The sequence below is a fragment of the Mesoplodon densirostris genome, chromosome 14 (assembly GCF_025265405.1).
Source record: "Mesoplodon densirostris isolate mMesDen1 chromosome 14, mMesDen1 primary haplotype, whole genome shotgun sequence".
In the NCBI taxonomy this organism is placed as follows: domain Eukaryota; kingdom Metazoa; phylum Chordata; class Mammalia; order Artiodactyla; family Ziphiidae; genus Mesoplodon; species Mesoplodon densirostris.
Window position 1 is genome coordinate 81022279 of NC_082674.1, and position 21900 is coordinate 81044178.

The window sequence follows — 21900 nt, forward strand, 5'->3', positions numbered from 1 at the left end:
ACACTATACCGTAGTCCACTAAGTGTGCAACAGCATTAGGTACGCCCCCCAATTTTAAAATGCTCTATTTATTGCTAAAAAATGCTGTCATCTGAGCCTTCAAGTCATCATCTTTTTGCTGGTGGAGGCTCTCTGCCTCCATGTTGGGGGCTGCTGACTGATCAGGGTGGTGGTAGCTGAAGGTTGGGATGGCCGCAGCAATTTCTTAAAATAAGACAACAGTAAAGTCTGCCACATTGATTGACACTTCCTTTGACGAATGATTTCTCTGTAGCACGCAATGTTGTTTGATAGCATTCTACCCACAGTAGAGCTTCTTTCAAAATCAGAGTCAGTCCTCTCCAACCCTGCCGCTGCTTTATCAACCAAGTTTACGTAATATTCTAAATCCTTTGCTGTCATCTCAACAATCTTCACAGCGTCTTCACCAGGAGTAGATTCCATCTGAAGAAGCCACTTTCTTTGCTCATCCATGAGAAGCACCTCCTCATCCATTAAAGTTTTTTCATGAGATTGCAACAATTCATGCACATCTTCAGGCTCCACGTCTAATTTTAGTTCTCTGGCTATTTTCACCACATCTGCAGTTAGCTCCTCCACTGATGTCTTGAACCCCTCAAAATCAACCATGAGAGTTAGAATCAACTTCTGACCTCTTCCCATGAATCATGAGTATTCTTACTGGCATTTAGAATGGTGAATCCTTTCCAGAAGGTTTTCAATTTACTTTGCCCAGGTCCATCAGAGGAATCACTATCTATGACAGCTATAGCCTTACGAAATGTATTTCTTAAAAAAGAAGACTTGAAAGTTGGAATGACTCCTTGATCCATGGGCTGCAGAATGGATGTTGTGTTAGCAGGCATGAAAACAACATTAATCCCCTTGTACATCTCCATCAGAGTTCTTGGGTGACTAGATGCATTGTCATTGAGCAGTAATATTTTGAAAGGAATCTTTCTTTTCAAAGCACTAGGTTTCAACACTGGGCTTAAAATAATCAGCAAACCATGTTGCCAACAGATATGCTGTCATCTAGGCTCTGTTGTTCCATTTATAGAGCATAGGCAAAAGAGATTTAGCATAATTCTTAAGGGCCCAAGGAGTTTTGGAATGGTAAATAAGCATTGGCTTCAACTTAAAGTCAGCAGCTGCATTAGCCCCTAACAGGAGAGTCAGAATGTCCTTCGAAGCTTTGAAGCCAGGCATTGACTTCTCCTCTTTAGCTATGAAAGGCCTAGATGGCATCTTCTTCCAATAGAAGGCTGTTTTGTCTATTGAAAATCTGCTGTTTAGTGTAGCCACTTTCATTAATTATCAGTATCTTAGCTAGATCTTCTGGATAACTTGCTGAAGCTTCTATATCAGCGCTTGCTGCTTCACCTTGCACTTTTATGTTATAGAGATGGCTTCTTTCCTCAAACCTCATGAACCAACCTCTGCTAGTTTCAAACTTCTCTTCTGCAGCTCCCTCACCTCTCTCAGTCTTCACAGAATTGAAGAGAGTTAGGGCCTTGTTCTGGATTAGGAATATTGTGGCTGGTTTGATCTTCTATGCAGACCACGGAAACTTACTTCACATCAGCAATAAGGCTGTTTAACTTTCTTACCATTCATGTGTTCACTGGAGTAGCAGTTTTTTTTTTTTTTTTTTTTTTTTTGCTGTACGCGGGCCTCTCACTGCTGTGGCCTCTCCCGTTGCGGAGCACAGGCTCCGGACACACAGGCTCCGCGGCCATGGCTCGCGGGCCCAGCCGCTCCGCGGCATGTGGGATCCTCCGGGATCGGGGCACGAACCCGTGTCCCCTGCATCGGCAGGCGGACTCTCAACCACTGCGCCACCAGGGAGGCCCTGGAGTAGCAGTTTTAATTTCCTTCAAGAACTTTTCCTTTGGATTCACAACTCGGCTAACTGTTTGGTCTAAGAGGCCTACTTTCCAGCCTGCCTCAGCTCTGGACACACCTTCCTCACCAAGTTTCATCATTTCTAGCTTTTGATTTAAAGTGAGAGATGTGTGACTCCTTTTTCCACTTGAACACTTAGAGGCCACTGTAGCGTTATTAACTGGCCTAATGGCAAAACTGTTGTGTCTCAGGGAACAGGAAGGCCCGAGGAGAGGGAGAGAGACGGGGGAACAACCAGTTGGTGGAGCAGTCAGAGCACACACATTTGTGGATTAACTTTGCCGTCTCATTATGAGCACGGTTCCTGGTGCCCCAAAATAATTAACAGTAGTAACATCAAAGATCACCGATCGCAGATCGCCAGAACAGGTATAATAATAATGAAAAAGTCTGAAATACTGTGAGAATTACCAAAATGAACATGATGCAAATGAACTTATTTACAAAATAGAAACAGACTCACAGACTTAGAGAACGAACTATGGTTACCGGGGGGAATGGTGGTGGGAAGGGATAGTTAGGGAGTTTGGGATTGACACGTACACACGGCTATATTTAAAGTAGATACCCAACAAGGACCTACTATAGAGCATAGGGAACTTTACTCAACATTATGTCACAATCTAAATGGGAAAAGAATTTGAAAAAGAATAGATACATGTATATGTATAACTGAAAAAAAAAATGTATTACAATCCTAGGGGGGAAAAAACACTGAGTTGTATACTTTAAAATGGGGGAATTTTATGATATGTGAATTATATCCCAAAAAAGCTGTTATTTTTTTAAAAAAAAAGAACCTGCAGTATCTGCAAAGTGCCATAAAATGAGGAATGCCTGTATTTGGGTTGCTCTGGCCTCTACAACTAGATAAGGTCATTGAGGATGGCCTGGAGCCGTGTTCTCTTGAATCCTCCGGCACAGACAGGCATGCAACACCTGCTAATTCACTCTTTGATTTTACCCCAAATCAGGCCTGAACTAAATGACATGCCTATTCACCATGGCTAAGATTCTGACTAAAAAACACCTCCTGCCCTATACAAGCAAGCAGGGTTACAGGCTCTGAGAGTCATCAGGCAACAAAAATGAAGACAAATACTGAGAAGGAACTGGGAACATCCAAAACAAAGCCCACCATGTACAATTTGGCTGCGGTTTGCAGCTTTCTTCCTCAGGCCTGAGCTATAAAGGTTGGACCGGGGATGCCAAGGACCATCCAGCACAGGAACCTGAGTCTCAAATGACTCACATGGTGGGACCAGTTAGACATTCAATAATGAGCTCCATGAAGGTCTTTTCCACCTTCTTGAAAGGCCCTGGTGCCGTGGTGAGCAAAGGCAAATCTTGGTCGACTTGCTCCACACATGCATTTTGAAATCTAGTGTTCCAGGCAGACACCAGTGCGATCAGGATCCGGACTGCCCTTTTTGACTGTGGCGTAGACAATGCCATCTTATCTTCCTCCTAGGCCCACAAGATGACTCTCTTTCTCAAGCTCTCTTGGAGTGCAGCCTCTGTGACTGACTTCTGACCCCTCTCATCCCTGAGCTCCTGGCTGGATGCAGAAGCTTCAGTGGGGAATTAAGAAGCCCCAGGATGGTGGTTTGCGAAGTGTGGTCTCTGGACCAGCAGCGGCAGCAGCTGGAACTTGTTCGAAATGCAAATTCTCAGGCCCACCACCGTGGGAGTGGGGCTCAGCGATCTGTGTTTTAATAAGCCCTCGGGTGATTCGATACACACTCAAAGTGGGAAACCACTGCTCCAGAAGATGGCGGAGCTCTTCGATGGATAGATCTGGGCTTGCGGGAATAGGAATAAACCTGTATTGTGTTAAGCCATTTGGGGCGTTTTCGCGTCCCAATTAAAACAATAACAATCCCGGGCTTCAGGTCCGTCTACCCGTTAGGGTCATGTCCCACCTGGGGTTTCCCAATGCCAAAGGCTGGCGGCCAGGAGACTGGGGTTATTTTACCTCGGCTGTGAGAGCCCACACAGGAATCCTTTCTACCCACTCATTCATTCATTCACAGCCTGGTTGGTATGTTAACAATGGGGGAAGCGGAAGTCGCCGCGGGGCCAGGATCAGATAGCAGCCAGCTGCTGGTGTTAACACATTCCTGCCGCCCTGAAGCCCTCCTGCCCGCCACAGGCTGCCTGGCACCCTAGGCCGGCACCTGCCTGCTTGTCCGTTAAGGGAGTCCAGAGCCCGCATCTGGGCCCGAGTTCACAGAGAATATCAGGGACCCTGTGCCCGCAGCCCCTGCAAGGCCAGCAGCTGTGGCTGCAGAACAAACCGGGTCCCAGGCTGTCCGGAGAGGCCTGGATGGCTGTCTTTCCATCCGTGACACGCGATTTGAGTCGTGAGGACTGGTCTCTCCTTGCCATCTTTCCCTGTCGTCTCCAGGTGAAATCCCACTTATTCCTCAAGGTCTCCCCCACATCCTGCCTTGTCCGCAAGTCCGCTGGCTCCTCCTTCTCCGGTGTCCTTAGAAGCCTCTATGCCTGACACTCAGTGTGGCCTTCGACGTCACCGAGCCCACCCACGCTGTTTAACTGCTTTATATAAAGCTCTGTGTCTTCCCATTAAAACTCAGTTCTTGAGGATGGGGGTTGTGTTTTGCATGCCTCCCACGTAGCCCTAAACGTGGCCCTGGACACGGAGCACTCATATCACGCTGGCACTCACCAAATGCCTGCTTCATGACTGATGAGTGAGATTTGGGGAGAACAGAAACCCCACGTGAGCACCCTGAGGATGTTGTACATATACCCGCAGGACCAATGAACCTAGATGTAAGATACAGAGACACAGGGCTTCCCTGGTGGCGCAGTGGTTAAGAATCCACCTGCCAATGCAGGGGATGTGGGTTCGAGCCCTGGTCCAGGAAGATCCCACATGCTGCAGAGCAACTAAACCCGTGCGCCACAACTACCGAGCCTGCGCTCTAGAGCCCACGAGCCACAACTGTTGAACCCGCAGGCCTAAAGCCCGTGCTCCACAACAAGAGAAGCCACTGCAATGAGAAGACCGCGCACCGCAACCAAGAGTCGTCCCCGCTCGCCGCAACTAGAAAAAGCCCACGCACAGCCACGAAGATACAGTGCAGCCAAAAATGAACAAATTAAATAAATAAATTATATTAAAAAAGAAGCTTTTAAAGAAAAAAAAAAGATAGAGACACAGACGAGGCTTCTTTGCTGGGGCCACACTATGACCCCAGACTTTCTCCTCCAGCTGGCCTCTTGCTCCCCTATGATTATTCAATCATACAAAAGAACCTCAGCTGCCTGAGGTTGGCCTTGCTATACTGAACTCTCTCCCTGCCATCTATTCTTTTTTTCTATGAGCTATTTATTTCCCAGGCCCAGTACAGAAGCACACATACCTCTGCAAGTCTCCCATCCGTCCTCTACCTTCCAAAGCAGGGACTTTCCCTGGGCAATTTTAAAGGATGTGGCTTACTTACTTACACTTAGGTTTTTGGCCACACACCAAACTGGACAAGGAATGCGTTCCCTCCCCCCTTCCCCACCCCAAGTGCATGCTGGCCACTCCTGTTGGGCAGGTCTGCTTACTGGGTGATCCAGCCCTCTCTCAGGTGCCCTCTGCTCCCTGTACCTCTCTCTTTTGCAAGTCTTGTCCCCCCCACCCCACCACCAAAAGAAGCCCCCAGCCAGGCAGGACCACAGGGCAGGCTGCCTCAGAAATTTATGAAACCTGAAATCATCCTCCTCCTTTTCTCTTCTTCCATCAGGAGAAACAGTCGACTGCCCCAGTTAAGCAGCAGCTATTCCGCATGCCTGCCGAAGGGGAAGGGCTGTGAGAAGCCTTAGCAAGCTGGGGCTGGGGCTGGGGCTGGGATTCGCGTGCTTCAGACCTGCAAGCAAACAGGCAGATTGCTAACTGCTTGCTGTTTGCTGGCTGCACGACGTTGAGCAAATCACGAAGCCTCAAGGCTCCTCAGTTTCCCCACCTGTAACACTGACCTCCTAGGGCTGCTACGGAGATTGCATGAGGGAATAAATACAGACACTTGGACCAGCGCCTGGTGCATAGGAAGTGCTCCTCAGGGACCAGCTCTTACTCTTATTATGGTTATTATTTCCTCAAGCCTCACTTCAGGAGGTCACTAACCTCTGCAGAATATGCAAGGCAAAGAGCAGATACCACTGTGAGCCAGAAGATAAACGCCAAGGGGGAGCTCATGACTACAGAACCTTCTAGAACCTATGACCTCCGTGGAAGAGCATCTGGAAAACTCCACAATTATAATGCTGGGCGGAGTTCAATCCTTTTGATCCCGCACCTAGGAGCTAAGAAGCAACTGACTAAGCTGGCAAGGATGACCTTACATTTAGAAGTCATTTAATAAAACATTAAATTTAAGTCAACACAGTCCAATTTTGCAGATTTCATTATTTTGAAAAAAAGTATGTATGTGCATATATATTCATATAGTTTTTTTGTGTGTGTGTGGTACGCGGGCCTCTCACTGCTGTGGCCTCTCCCGTTGCGGAGCACAGGCTCCGGACGCGCAGGCTCAGCGGCCATGGCTCACAGGCCCAGCCACTCCACGGCATGTGGGATCCTCCCGGACCGGGGCACGAACCCGTGTCCCCTGCATCGGCAGGTGGACTCCCAACCACTGTGCCACCAGGGAAGCCCCAGGACTTCTCTCTTTTAAGGGGACCCAGTGGAGAGGGCTTCAAGGAAGTCTCGTTGAAAGGGGAGCGCATGTGACAGGCTGGCTAGAAGGCTTAGTGGCATCTAGCATGGAGCGTGCAACAAAAATGTGGGACTTCTGTAGCACAATAAGCAGAGGATCTATCCAGGCTGAGGACACAGGGTGAGCAAAGCCTGGGCAGAGTTGATGTAGGTGGTGTGTTTGTTCCAAGAGCGGTAAGGAGTCTGGGGCAGCCACGCTGTAGATGACATGGTGAAAAGGCCGTAGGAGAGATCAGGGCACTTACATAGACAAATGTCAGCACATGGACTCAGCAAACATTTGTCATGCTCCTGCCGTGTAGCAGGCACTGGGGATCCCGTGATGAACATGACAGGCAGGGGTCCCTGCTGTGTGTGGTGGACGTTCTCCTAGGGCTGCTGGGCACACTGGTTGCCTTAGCCCAATACAGACTCCTGGGTCCCTCCCTGAAAGATGCTGATCCAGCAGGTCTGAGCAAGCCCCAAGGTACTGAATATTTTTAAAGCCTCCCACATAATTCTTTTCCTTTTCCACGGTGAAATTTTTTGAGGTATAGTTGCTGTATAATATTTTATAAGTTTCAGGTGTACAACATAGTGATTCACAATTTTTAAAGGTTATACTCCATTTACAGTTATTACAAAATATTGGCTATGTTCCCAGTGCTGTACAATATATCATTGTAGCTTGTTTATTTTATACATAATAGTTTGTATCTCAATCCCCAGCCTTATCTTGCCCCCCTCTTTCCCTCTCCCCACTGGTAACCCCTAGTTTGTTCTCTATACCTGTAAGCACCCCACATAATCCTAATACACATTTGTAAAACACCCATCTGGATCCATCTAACTCTCAGAAGGGCCTGAATCTGCTCAACAACATCCCTTCCTGAACCTGAACCCCTCCAGAGAAGGAGGGCTTACCACCTCTCATGGAAATGCTGTGCAAACTGTAAAATATCCCATAAAAATGAGCTGTTATTATTACGGATGCTGGGCTATCAGTCCACCTTTGGACAGTCTGATTTTTGGGTTGGTCTTCCTTACAAAGAGCCAAATTTGCACACTTTAACTCGGAGGCCCAGCTCTTGTCCCCTCCCTCTCTTCCTCCCCTCCAGAGCTCAGCAAAGCATCTTCTCTGATAAGGTTTAGGACCCATGGCACCCTGACCACCCCACCACAAGCAACCTCCAGTTGTCTAAGACCCTTTTAAAGTCTGAGTCCCGGCCTTGGCTCAATATTCCCCCAGGTGACCTGATGGGGCAAGAGAACACTCTGGTAGTCCCTCCAAGAGTCCCCCCGGACCCAGACCAGACCACGTTCCCTCTGTGTTAGTTTCCGTTTTCCTCCTTTACAAAGGTGAGACAGATTTGCGGAAGCTCCTGTGTTCTCTATCAAAATGACATGACGGATCCCAAGCATCAGGAACACTGAATTTCTACTTAGAACAAAACTAAAAAGCCCATTTATTGTCTTCAGGGAAGTTTTTCAGGACTCAGCTCATCTGGGAACCTCATCCAGCAGAGGTGGCTATCAGTGGTCTGGGCCCGCCCTGTAAGGGTCAGCATCTCAGAATGCTCCGAGGGGCTCCAGAATGAGCACCATCAGAACTCAGGCCTCTCCAGCTGTCTTCCCAATGATGGTGGTCTGCACGGAAGGGCGCCTTTCTTAGCCAGGCTCGGAGAAACCTGGTCTTTATGACCCGGCACTTCTCCCTGGCTTTCTCCACTGCTCCATGACATGGGCCCCTCCCTCCCACTTCACCGGTATTCTCCTTCTCCTTTATACTTGAGTCAGAGCAGCAAATCCTCTTGCTGGAGGCTGTCCTCTGGCAAGCCATCAACTTGTCAAACACACTCCTTTCAACAGCTGAAACAGCCAGAAGCTATCGGGATTGTCAAGACCCTCACCGGCATCCATGCTCTTACTCTGGCCGGACAGGACGGGCCAAATAGGAAAACTCTGATGCCAAGGAAATGGGATTTTTCTCACGGGCCATGGGAAGCCATCAAGGGTTTTGCACTCCTAGAGGAGTGGGGAGCAGCCTGGGCTCAGCAGGGTCTAGGATGCCAATATGGTAGTGGTGGCAAGGGCAGGGAGAGGGGGGAGAAAGTGGAGGCTGGCGGCAAAGTACTGCAACAGTCTAGGCAAGGCGCGAGAGCAACCTAAGGAGGTGGCAGAGGGCACGGACACAAAGAGGGATCTGGGGGGTTGGGGAGTCCTTGCTGTGAGGACCAAGGGGGAAGGCGATGTGGACAACAGAAGACTCGCCGGGATGGGAATTCCAAGTACACTTGAGAGGGGATGGTAACAAGCTGGGTTTGGCCATGAGGCCGAGATGGCTGAGCGCCAGGCAAGCGGACACGCTACTGGCAGAGAGGCCCATGGCTTACACGCTGTGGCCCCAAAGTCAACCAAAAAGAGTACTCTGCTGACCGGAAGCCTCGGGACTCAACACCAGATTCCCAGCCCTCCATCTTCTCTCTTGCCTCCCTCCCCCATCTCCCCCGACCCAAAGGAGGTCTCCTGACCCTCTCCCCAGTGGGTGCCCCTGTGCCCCTCCTGGCCCATTTGGAGCTGTTCCGGGGCCTTGCTGAGCTGCGTCCTGACCAGAGACATCCTTCACAGGAGAGCGAGAGTCCTGCACACACGCAAAGCCATTAAAAATTAACTCCAGAGATCTTCTGAGACCAAAAGAAAGTCCGAGAAAATTGTCTAGAAGAGGAGAGCATTAACCTTCTTCCCTCCTTCAGCATCGAACAACAGTTATGACTCAAGAGAAATGTTGTATTTCTTTCTTTCACGAAAGGATAAATCTTTTTTATACACTTACCATGGAAAACGCTTAGCTCGTCAAATTTCATGTGCTCGGAGGAGCTAAAGCAACATCGCAGGGGGGCCCTCCCTGCACCAGCTCACTCAGCCCTATTCTAACCCCTGCATGGGGTGGCATGTACATGGAGGGTCTCAGCCTCAGGGCAGGGACGAAGGGGGCTGGCGGCCGGGCCAGGGGGCAGCTCCGGGACTCAGCCAAACTCTCTTGACTACTCTATGCTGCAAGAAAATAAATTCTCTTTTAGACAGTGGCTCTCTACCACACCTACCGTGTTGGGTCTCGGTGGGGTGAAGAGGTGGGCAGAGGCCCAAATCTGAGACGTGAGCTAGTACAGAGGTTCCCGGAGTTAGGTCCCAGCAGTGGCAGCAAGAGCATCTCGGGAGACCTCGTTAGAAATGCAAATTCTCAGGGCCCCACCCCCGACCTACTGAGTCAGAATCTCTGGGGTGGTGCCCAGCAATGAGCTAACCAGCAGGCGATGCTGATGCACTGGAGAACGGGTACTCTAGCACTCAGGCTGTGTTTCATTCCAAGGAAAAGCAGAAACTGTTCTGTGCCCAATTGGTAGGAAACAAACTCCAGGTGTTCCCAATTTCATTCGAAAGGTCAACGTCATTCTGAGTTCAAGGTGAGTGGCTCTATTGATTTTTTTAACATGGTAGTAAAGGCAACTTACTCTCTTTTTGCTGCTACAGAGCAAAAGAAGACAATGCCTGTAGGACACAGATGGCTTTGGAGGGAATGCAGCTCAACGGGTGTCTGAGTAACAACAGCTCAGCCTGCCAGGACCCTTTCCTTCCCCTGTGGGTGGCCACTTTCTCTCATCTTGGGCTGACCAGCCCCTATCTCCTTCTATCTCCACCCTCCTCTTGTCTGTCTCCTCCACCCAAGCTCCACTCACTCATAACAGACCCCAGCAGGGCTGGCTGAACCTCCACAGTGACCCCTTACTTGAGACACTCAAGACAACAGTGTTTAAAAATGCAGCCCTGGGCTTCCCTGGTGGCGCAGTGGTTGGGAGTCCGCCTGCCGATGCAGGGGACACGGGTTCGTGCCCCGGTCTGGGAAGATCCCACATGCCGCAGAGCAGCTGGGCCCCTGAGCCATGGCCACTGGGCTTGCGCGTCCGGAGCCTGTGCTCTGCAACGGGAGAGGTCACAACGGTGAGAGGCCCACGTACCGCAAAAAAAAAAAAAAAAAAAAAAAAAATGCAGCCCTGATTGTCTCTGTCTGTGGCTCTCAAAGCTCAGACAGGACAGGGGGCAACTGCAGCTGAGCCAGGGCTTTACTGAGTCCACGCCGCCCTTTGACTTTAGCGACTAACTCACCTTCGATTTCCCTATCTATAAAATGGACAAATCCCTATCTAGGAAGAGCTCATTAAATGTCAGAGTTTTGAGCCTCAAGAGAGCGAGCGCCCTGGGAAGGTGGGTGGAAGCATCTGGATGCTGGGAGTCAAGCACCTGCCACTCTGCTACAAGGCTGCCCGTTCTTCCTCAACCCCCACCACGGCCCCTTCTGGAGCCCTGAGTACATAGCAGGGGCTCAATAAATGAATTACGGGGAGAGAGATGAAGCCAAGAGACTTGTGAATATATGACTCAGGGAAAGGTAGAATTGATCAGGGATGGTATTTGAGGGGGAAGGAAACTGCTAAACAAAACAGACTGTGTTTACTACCATGAAAGGAAGCCAAACCAGTAACCAGCTACCATGAAACACAGGAAATTCGGAAAAGTATGTAAAAAGGGCACCGTTTTCTTTCCTCTTCTAAAAGGTTAAGACGGTACCAAAACTTACTCCTTTCCTCTCTAAAGAGCTCACTGTCCTATGTATGGAGATGTTCCTGGGAGCCCAGCACGTGACCCTACCTCACACCGCATTCCTTCCCCTCCCCTCAAGGTCCCCTGCTTCCTCTCAGGGGCAGGGGCCCACGACATCACTGATCTGCTTTCTAGTCACTGTCACAATTCTGCATCTGTTCCACTGAACGAGGTGCACCCATCCCAATGCTCACTGGAGACGCAAAATATCCGTGTTCTTTAGTCTTTGTCTTATGATGCCTAGAAGAACTGTGGGGGAAATTATTGCACAGCGAACAAAGAAACCATCAAAACTTTGTATATTGTACTCTGATTATAACTATATAATTGGGGTTTCCCTGGTGGCGCAGTGGTTGAGAGTCCGCCTGCTGATGCAGGGGACACGGGTCCGTGCCCTGGTCCGGGAAGATCCCACATGCCGCGGAGCAGCTGGGCCCGTGAGCCATGGCCGCTGGGCCTGCACGTCCGGAGCCCGTGCTCTGCAACGGGAGAGGCCACAACAGTGAGAGGCCCGTGTACCGCAAAAAAAAAAAAAAAAAACAAAAAAAAACTATATAGTTGGATTCATCAGACTAAAGACAAAGGAAATACTCAAATGAAAACAGGTTTGTTAGGTGACGGGATTATCATCCTTTTTCTTTCTTCTATAATGTGGTGGATATTGACCCCCCCCCCCACACACACACACCATATCAGGCTTCCAGGATCCAGTGATCTTCCTTTGGAACAGATAACTTGCAGGAAACCGTATCTGGCAGGATGGTGAGGGATGAGAAAGGCACAGCCCACGTGAGGACCAGTTACCCTGAGACACCACGGCCCAATAGCCGGGGATACAGAGGAGGGTGAGACCTACCCTGGGGGACTCTAGAGTGAGGAATGGAGAAGGACAAGGACGATATTCCCCTGGAAATGGAGCTGTCCAACAGCGGAAGTAACTGCCAAACCCTTGTCTCCTGACTATGCAGATGTGTGGGGAGGAAGGTAGTGAATAATCATCTACCTGCAGGAACTGGTGGGCTCAGGGACCTCCACATCTCAGATCTCATCACTGTCTGCTTCAAGGTAAACACACAGTCTGAGGAGGATCAGAGCCCCAAACCCAGATCTCCCAGGGCCTGGACTGATACACCAGAGCTTCTGATCAGTTGGTGCTTCTTGGCCTCACAGTGGGCTAGGGTATGTCCGAGGCAATTGAGGCAAATTGGTTGGCTCCAGCCTTTTTATTGAACCCAGTACACCCGAAAAATATCATCATTTTACACCCTTGCCATGAGGGGGAAAGGTTCAGAGTGCCTCTCACCACAGCAAAGAGGAGGCGGCTTCCTACAAAAGCTGGTAAATATTTCATCAGAAGGAAGTCTGTTTTCATTGGAACTGCCCCATCTAGCTGTCCAGTCTCTAACTCTGATTTTAAGAGATCCATCTGATCATCTTTCCTTTTCTTCAGAAACAACAGCTCCCCACCGCCCCACTCCCCAAAAAAAGCTGACCTAAACACGCTTGGTAACAGAGAGACGGGAGATGAGCCAACCAAAATGCAAGTGCAGAGGGTCTGCGCCCAGATAGTCAGAAGTACTTGGTCACACGTCCACAGGCTGGCTCGTGTTACAGCCAACTTTTGTTTACCGGGCCTACAGTGTACTCTCTTCCTGCCCTTCCCAGCTTCCTATTTTAACTTTCTTCTTTCTCTGTTCACTATTATCTCAGCAGACAATGAACACAGGCAACAGAGAGGTAGTGAAAAAACGAAGTTACCCGCTAACGTGGATTACCTGATCCATCTGGAGAACAGAATGGGAGTGGACAAAGAACGGGCGGACCTCGCTGTTATGGATGCGGTTATCTCAAGTCACCCCCTGCCCCCCAGGCCTAACTAAATGCTCAAGTCTGTGGCCAGCAGAGAAGGGAACGTGAGTTATCAAAGGTCCTGCCGAACGGTGGCCGGGCAGCAGTTGCTGTCCTGTAGAATTTACACAGATGGGCTTGGTCACCAAGAAAACCCGTGGTTCAAAGTTTTGACCAAAATTCGGGTTACTTTTCAGCTAGTTCAGCCACGCACTTTCAGGAATCAACAATGGGAGGTTAAAACGGGATTCGCAGTGATTTAAACCTGATCCCCCCTCCACGACCATTGTACAGCTGAGCAGGTGCCTCCATTCACCCTTCCACCCTCTCCAGTTACATGGCAAAGGGCTCGAAACTCCCAGACACCCAACCAGCCAGCATTCAGAGAACTCGCTGTGAGCTGCACCTGGGGGGCCCAGGGACAGGACGTTACAAGACACTGTCTGGCCGTGTTGCAGTTTGGTTTGGTTGAGGCCATGAGGCAAGACAACATCAAAGGAAAAAAACATACATAGTAACATGAAAAGATACACTTAAACATAGGTAACAGTTTGAGGTAAACATAGGTAACAGTTTGAGGTATTAATGTCAAAAAGGCCTGCAGAGCTGGCTTAGTGTAATGGTCCTGAGGAGGAGAGGCGGGTTTCACAGGCGCCTGCAGTGGCTGTGGAAGATGTCCAGGATGCCCGGCAGGGGAGGGCACAGCTGGGGGGAGGGCACATCTGGGTGAGGTACAGCTGGGGAGGGCACAACTGGGGAGGGCTGGATGCCCTTGGAGCTGACTGTGGAGAAACCAGGTGGGCAGGAGTGGAGATTGGAGGGAGGGGTGGGGGGGATACTGAGTTCAAATCTGACTCACAGGTCAAAGAAGAGGAACACTTTGATAATCTCACACATCATACACCAGCACAGGAAAGCCACGGAAGCGAGAAAGGTCCACTTTCAGAGTGGACAACAAACCAGCTAGATGAGATGTCTACAGCTTTGCAGATCCTCACACCCACCTAGGAGGTGGGTCACATCACCTCCAATTTAGGAGCAAGGAAACCCCATTAGCATCAAGCCTTTCATGACATTTCAGCGTGGTTCAGTGGTAGCCAAAAAGTAGAAAGATTCCACATGCTCATCAATGGATGAATGGATAAACCAAACATGATATATCCATACAATGGAATATTATTCAGCCATAAAAAGGAATAAAGTACTGTTGCATGCTACAACACAGATGAACCTTAAGAACATTAGGCTAGGGCTTCCCTGGTGGCGCAGTGGTTGAGAGTCTGCCGGCCGATGCAGGGGACACTGGTTCGTGCCCCGGTCTGGGAAGATCCCACATGCCGCGGAGCGGCTGGGCCTGTGAGCCATGGCCGCTGAGCCTGTGCGTCCGGAGCCCGTGCTCCGCAACGGGAGAGGCCACAACAGTGAGAGGCCCGCGTACCGCCAAAAAAAAAAAAAAAAAAAAAGAACATTAGGCTAAAGTAAAGGAGCAAGATACAAGAGATCATATGTTGCATGACTCCATTTATATGAAACATCCAGAACATAGAGGAAGATATTTGCCAAGGGTTGGGTGGAAGGGAGAATGGAGAGTGACTGCTTATGGGGTGATGAAAAAGGTCCCAAATTTAAGTAGCAGTGATGGTTGCACAACTCTGTGAATATACTAAAAACCATGGGACTTCCCTAGTGGTGCAGTGGTTAAGAATCCGCCTGCCAATGCAGGGGACACAGGTTTGGGCCCTGGGTATAGGAAGATCCCACATGCCCGGAGCAACTAAGCCCGCAATCCACAACTACTGAGCCCGCGTGCTGCAACTACTGAAGCCCGTGCACCTGGAGCTTGTGCTCCGCAACAAGGGAAGCCACTGCAACGAGAAGCCCACACACCATAGTGAAGAGTAGCCCCCGCTCACCTCAACTAGACAAAGCCCGCGTGCAGCAACGAAGACCCAATGCAGCCAAAAATAAACAAATAAATTTATAAAAAAATAAATAAAATAAAATAAAAATAAAACCCACTGAAATGTACCCTTTAAAAGGATGAATTTTATGATACGGAAATTCTGTCTCAGTAAAGCTGTTACTTCAAAAACTAGCTTGACGGGAGTTTTTCTACCTATATTTGCTAGCCCTCTATCTTCTTACACAGGGTATATTTGATTCAACTTAATGTTTACTAAGAATTCAAGGTCACTGTTTCAATGATCAATCCATGGGCACCATGCGCTACAATTGAAGTAACGTTCCCCCCACCAAAGTGCTTCTCAATATCCCCGCAGGGTGCTCTTTTTGGGTTTCTGTCTTGGGCCCCCAGTGCTCGCTGTCAGGCTGTCAGCCAAAACCTGGCCGCTGTCAGGATGTCTCCTCTCCCCGCATCTCAGCATCTCAGGGCAGGTCCCTGCTTGTGCGGATGCTCAGAGTGAATCGTCTCAATCAGACAACTGGATGAGGCCCCTCTGCTGACCCTGAGTAGAAAGAGCTGGGGATATCACCCTGTTGTCTTCATTTTCCTTTGGAAAGGAAGACTTATTAGATGAGTTTAATTTTTCTCTGGAAGCAAGGTCTGTGTGGGGAAAGGAGGCAAATGTGGATCTTTGAAAATCCTGTGACCACTTATTCATTTATTGAAAACCATTTATTGAGCACCTACTGTGTGCTCAGCACTGCTCTGGTGCCAAGATACAGCAGCGGATGAGCCCTTGTGGGGCTGACATGCTAGTGAGAGGAGAGGGACGGTGACAGATGGTGGTGGCGAGTGTCCTGGAGTGAAATAAACCTGGGGAGGGGGAGCAAGAGGGCTGCGGTTTGAAACAGGGTGGCCAGGAAACCAAGGAGGTGACAATTAAACTAAAGAAGTGTGTGGGGGGGTGAGCCATGCAGTTATAGGGAAGAATATTCTAGGTGAAGGGGACACAGAGCAAGTGGAAAGGGCCTGAGACAAGAGAGAGCCCAGGGGGGAACGAGAAGTATGGATGCAACAAGGTCTGTGAGGGGCGGAGCCAGAGGGGTCACGGGAGGTCAGCTCAGGTAGGAAGAATGCCCGCTTCTACCTGGAGTGAGAGAAGGACTGACTATCACCTCACTGTTACCTCAGCATCGGCTCATCACCTCAACATCATTTCCTGGTGCCTGTCTACAATGCTGTTGGGTACACCAAGCTGGACAGTCAGCTGAGCATGACTTTGGGTAGAAAGCACCACGGGGGCCCTTGTGGTGGAGACGTAACTGGAATCTGCCTTCTGAAGGCAACATCAGGAGACATTTCCAACAGGCCTTGCAGGATGGCATGACCCACCTCGTTGGCTAGTCCAGGAGAACACATCGGAGCAGTGGAGACGGACCAATGGTCTCCCCAGGGTACCACCAGGACCCAAGCAGTAGTAAAGGATGTGTTTCAGAGCAAGAAGTGGGGAGAGTTAGCCCAAGAGGGTAAAAACAGAGCTACTATGTGCCAGAGACCCTCGGCTTGCGTGGTCTCTACCCTTTACAATATCCTGGCAAAGGTGACGTTACAATCCCCATCCTACAGGTGATAAGACAGAGACCCGGAAAGGCCAAATGACTTGGCCAAAGATTGGAGGCTAGCAGACGGGAGACGCTCGGCTCCAAGCCCAGGTGGGCCTCATTTTGTGGCCTTCCTGTCAGTCCCATCACAGGGAATTGCTGACCATCAACTATTTCTGAACTGTAAGAAGGGCGGTTTCATACGGCGAGGCCTGCCTCCCGATAGGACCCACGACAGAAGCAGTGAAGGCTCCTAAAGGAGACACAGCTCCTCATTCAAGTCTACTGTCAGGGCCTGTGAGTCGGGAGCACACCCCACACGGCTTCCGGGCATCCCTGTCGTCACAATCACCCTAGGAGTCCTCCAGATGCCCAGTTCCGGCCTATCTGAATCAGGACATCCAGGGGCAAAGTCCAGGCAGCTGCATTTTAAAACAGAATCCTAGCTCCCCACCCCCTGCCCCACATCACCCTGACACAATCCTTCCCCTCAAAAGTCTGAAAACCCAACTGCTTCACTATTCTTTCGGCAAATGGAAACAAAACGAACTTCAAGGTGTGCATTTTCTGAACTGTTCCTGGACAGGAAAACCCCAGGGAATTCTCTGTCCACAGGTCACCTGCATGTCCTCCTGCTGAGGGTCCCGTCAGGGAACGAGACGGTCACACCTACTGTGCGCTGGCTTCTGGGCAGACAGGAAAAACTAATTTTCCAAATTCCACTCCAGATGAGTTTCCCAGGCGCCATGTTTCTTTCTTGAGATGTGCAGTGCTAAGATCTGTCTGCTCCAGTTAGCAGACAGAGAGGTAAGAAGAATCAGAGAGAACGTTCTCCATTCACGATCAGGGAAGTCTGAACAGCAACAGGAAGGTGGTGGCAAAGTAACCAATGAGGAGCTACTGGCTATAATTGGAAATTCTGGCATGTGTTTTTTTGTGTTTTTTTTTGCGGTACGCGGGGCTCTCACTGTTGTGGCCTCTCCCGTTGCGGAGCACAGGCTCCGGACGCGCAGGCTCAGTGGCCATGGCTCACGGGCCCAGCCGCTCCGTGCCATGTGGGATCTTCCCGGACCGGGGCACAAACCCGTGTCCCCTGCATCGGCAGGCGGACTCTCAACCACTGCGCCATCAGGGAAGCCCTGGCGTGTTTTTAGAACAGAATTTGGTGGCAGCTGGAACAACCAGCACTCCAAACCAGAAGCAGAGTTATTTGCCCCTCAATGTTTTAAATATCTCAATTTTCTATATGGCTCGATTTCCTTTTTTTTTTTTTTTTTTTTTCCGGCTGCACCGCACGGCTTGCAGGATGTTAGTTCCCTGACTAGGGATTGAACCCGGACCCTGGCAGTGAAAGCACAGAGTCCTAACCACTGGACCATCAGGGAACTCCCCTATCCTTTTGATAAATATATATGACTTCCACCGCAACAAACTGACTTAATTCTACAGTCAGAGATTGCTTACTTTGTTAAACATGCTAGACTTGATGCTTCTGAAAATGAAGCCCACGTAGGGAACACATGGTCTCCGCCCCAACCCTAAGACCACGCAGCAGAACGAAGTCAGCTCCTCTCTCCACACCGAAGGGAAGGTGGTGTGGACATCACCACTCACTGGGCAGAGGGAGCCATTCCAGAGAGTTAGCAAACTGTTGGCCCTTGGGATCTCATCTCCCTCCCTCTGAAATTCTTATCTTTCAAGTCTACCTTGTCATGCTCTAGACTTGAGTTTGAAGAAAGCAGGTTTCAGCTACATCAACTTTTAACTCCAAGAAAATATTGTTCTTTTGTCCAATTCTGATCTTTCACGGTTATCTCAAAAGGAGTTTAGCTGACTATCTCACACTCAAATAAAACCTAACCATTCCTTAAAATATCCTGATTGCCAGCCCCTTGCATTCCAGGCTAATGACTACTAAAATAGGGAACCCGTAGTTATAAATCCCGGTTTGCTTTGTTAAAGCCTGAAGAATAAGGACCCGGACCGGAGCTCTCAGGCACTTCATGATGGGGACTGGCTGTATCCACTGCACAGCAAACCACTGATGGAACATGTATATGGCCACACGGGGTGCCCAAGGTGGACAAAATATATAGCACAGGCTCCCTGCCCTCTCCCTAGTTAGGAGACAAGGCCTACATATGGCAACAATTAGGGAACAACACAGTATGCTTTGTCTTATTCACCAAGCACACAAACAAAAGTAACATATAGAAGTTCACAATAAAAACATCACTATATCAGGGCTTCCCTGGTGGCGCAGTGGTTGAGAGTCCGCCTGCCGGTGCAGGGGACACGGGTTCGTGCCCCGGTCCGGGAGGATCCCACATGCCGCGGAGCGGCGGGGCCCGTGAGCCATGGCCGCTGAGCCTGCACGTCCGGAGCCTGTGCTCCGCAACAGGAGATGCCCCAACAGTGAGAGGCCCGTGTACCGCAAAAAAAAAAAAAAAAAACCACTATATCAGAAACCAATTGTATTTGATTGTGAGGTACATAGGAGAAAATATGACAGCGGGCTAACCTGGAGTTCAGCTCATCAAAGCCAGTGTTGTTACAAAAGGGGGAGAATGTCACGGGATAAAGTCTAGAAGGGAAGCAGAGACACCCTAAGTGTGGGGAAGGGGCGGGGCTCAGAGACTGTTGAATGACAGGACTGGTTAGAAGTAAGGTTGACCCGATGGGGTGAGGTCAGACGTGGAAGGGAAAGGGAGCAACTGCTGCTTTCCTAGAAATGAAGGTACAAGATGACGGTGTTTTGGAAGATGGAACTGACAATACTGGGCAGATGAGCTGAATGAAGGCAGTGGAGGCGGGACATCGTCTCAGTCAGATTTCCTTCCTGGGACGGGAGCAACCTTGGTCGCCTGCCCTACGTTTGGTTTCAAAGATTATATTTCCACATGCATCTGAGGCCTTCCTCTGACAACCTGCAAGGGGCTGCAGCTCCCGGGTTCCATCTAAACCCCAGCTTTGCCAGTCAGCAGCTGGTGCTTAGGCTGGCAGCACTGAGGCCCCCCCCCCCAGTTCCCTGGCACTATGCTGGTCCCACCTCCACCTGGGTTCCTGGAGCCCCCCCAGGGCCTGTGTGGGGCCTGCCTGTCTGAACCAGCCTTCCCTCTCCCTCCTTCTCGGCATCTTCCGTCTAGTGTCCCAGCACTTGCTCTCAGGAGGTGGTCTGGCACCATGTACTAGCTGTTACCACCAGGCAGCCCCATGATGCTGGAATCATCCAGTGGGGGTTGTGTCTGCGGGGATGGAGCAGGGTGCCATCTCTTGACCATAAAGGTTAAGTACTTGGCTGAAAACCTTAACCAAAGAAACTGGAAAAACCAGCAAACAAAAAATAAAATAGACACCTGTGTGCCAATATCCCCAAATGGCTAGCTGAAACCATATGCCCAGACACAAGTGAGCCCTGTTATGCTGCATGGTTGGAGAATGGAGTGTTCCACTTCATCAGACGTCCTGTAACTGGGAAGTGCCAAAGATACAATAAACACATGACTGGCTTGGGGAAAAAGTTACCACCTTTGCTTTGAGTGTGCTCTGGAATTTGTATCAAGTATCTTCTCTTCTGCCATGACCTCAAGACTGCAATGGCAGCAAAGCAACTAACATTCCCGTCCTCCATCTAGAAGCCACGCCCAGCAGAGGAAGTACTCACCACAGTCTGTTCAGGGGTTCATGGAAGGATGCCCCTGGGTACCCCCATGCTCACCAAGCTATGACTTTCCCTACGACCCTCACCGTGTCTGCCCAGGCATCTCTCTAGTCTCTCCCCGGCCCCTCATCCCCTGAGGCCTGAACCCCAGGGAGTTGGCTGCTGCCCTCATCCCCTGCCTCTCTTGCTTTCCTCCCTCTACCCAGCCCAGAGGAACACTCTGATCCCAGGCCCTGGACACAGGGTGCTGTGCCTACAGCGTGCGAGCACTTTCGCCAGCCAAGCCTCCTGCGGTGGGGCTCCGGGTCCAGAATGGACCTTGTAAATGGCGACCACACCTAGCACTGGAGTCCAAGTGCTACAAGGCCTCTGGACAAGTCAAATCACTCCCTCCAGCCCTGAGGCTGATGGATAGTGCTCTGGTTAATGGAACAACGGACAAGTAATTCACTATGCTATGTGCCTCACAACCAAGTTTCAAAAACGTGTTCTGTATCGTGATTGTTGGGGTAGTTACATAAATCTCTATATGGGATAAAACTTTATAGAAGTGCACAAATGCATGCACGCGCGCGCACACACACACACACCCCACGACGGTATGTTAAAAATGGTGAGAACTGGGCTTCCCTGGTGGCGCAGTGGTTGGGAATCCGCCTGCCGATGCAAGGGACACGGGTTTGTGCCGCGGAGCGGCTGGGCCCGTGAGCCATGGCTGCTGAACCTGCGCGTCCGGAGCCTGTGCTCCGCAATGGGAGAGGCCACAACAGTGAGCCCGCGTACCGCAAAAAAAAAAAAAAAAAAAAAAATGGTGAGAACTGAATGAAGTCTGTAATCTAGTTAACAGTAATGTACCAATGTCAATATCCATTGACATTGACGTTGGATGGGAATGGAGTGGGGAGAGGGATAAATTAGGAGTGTGGAATTAACAGACACACTCTACTATACATAAAACAGATTAACAACCAGGACCTACTGTACAGCACAGGAAACTAGATTCAATATCTTGTAATAACCTATAACGGAAAAGAATTTGAAAAAGAATACATATACACATATAGATAACTGAATCACACTGTAAATCAACTATACTTCAATAAAATTTTTTTAAAAATTAAAAAAATTAAAAATCCAAAAAAATAACCTCAGGAGTGAGCAGCTGATGTACGACCTGCAAAGCCATGAAACACACTTCCTGTCTATACCCTCATGACTCCCTCACCACTCACCAATGTTACTGTATGTACATTCCAAAGAAGTACCACCACCAACACAGGCCCTCCGTCCAGAGAGTTTTCACGCATCCACTCAGACTGATGTTTTACACCAGCCCCTGACTCCAGCCTTTACCTGGGACAAGGAGGCCCACCCCTCGTAGCTCACCTCTCCTTCCAGCCTCTCAGCTGCTCCTGCCACTGTCAGGAAATATGTCCATCTCTGGGGGAGCCTGAACATAAACCTCTATCCTCCAAGTGTCCGCAGAACCAAGGGACCAGATGTCAGTCCCTTGGCAAGTTAGTGATGAAAGCTGAGAAGCAACCAGCCCTAGGCTTTGTGCTCTGAGCAATGTGAGGGTGGGAACAGATGTAAAGAAAACACTATACTATTGGTT

At 49.8% G+C, this 21900-nt stretch overlaps 1 protein-coding gene across 1 annotated transcript in view; it reads right to left on the bottom strand.

The window, feature by feature from the left end:
• TCF7L1 (transcription factor 7 like 1) overlaps positions 1-21900 on the bottom strand; it is a 163104-nt gene that overhangs the window by 113325 nt on the left and 27879 nt on the right. The gene's annotated exons all lie outside the window — the stretch shown is intronic.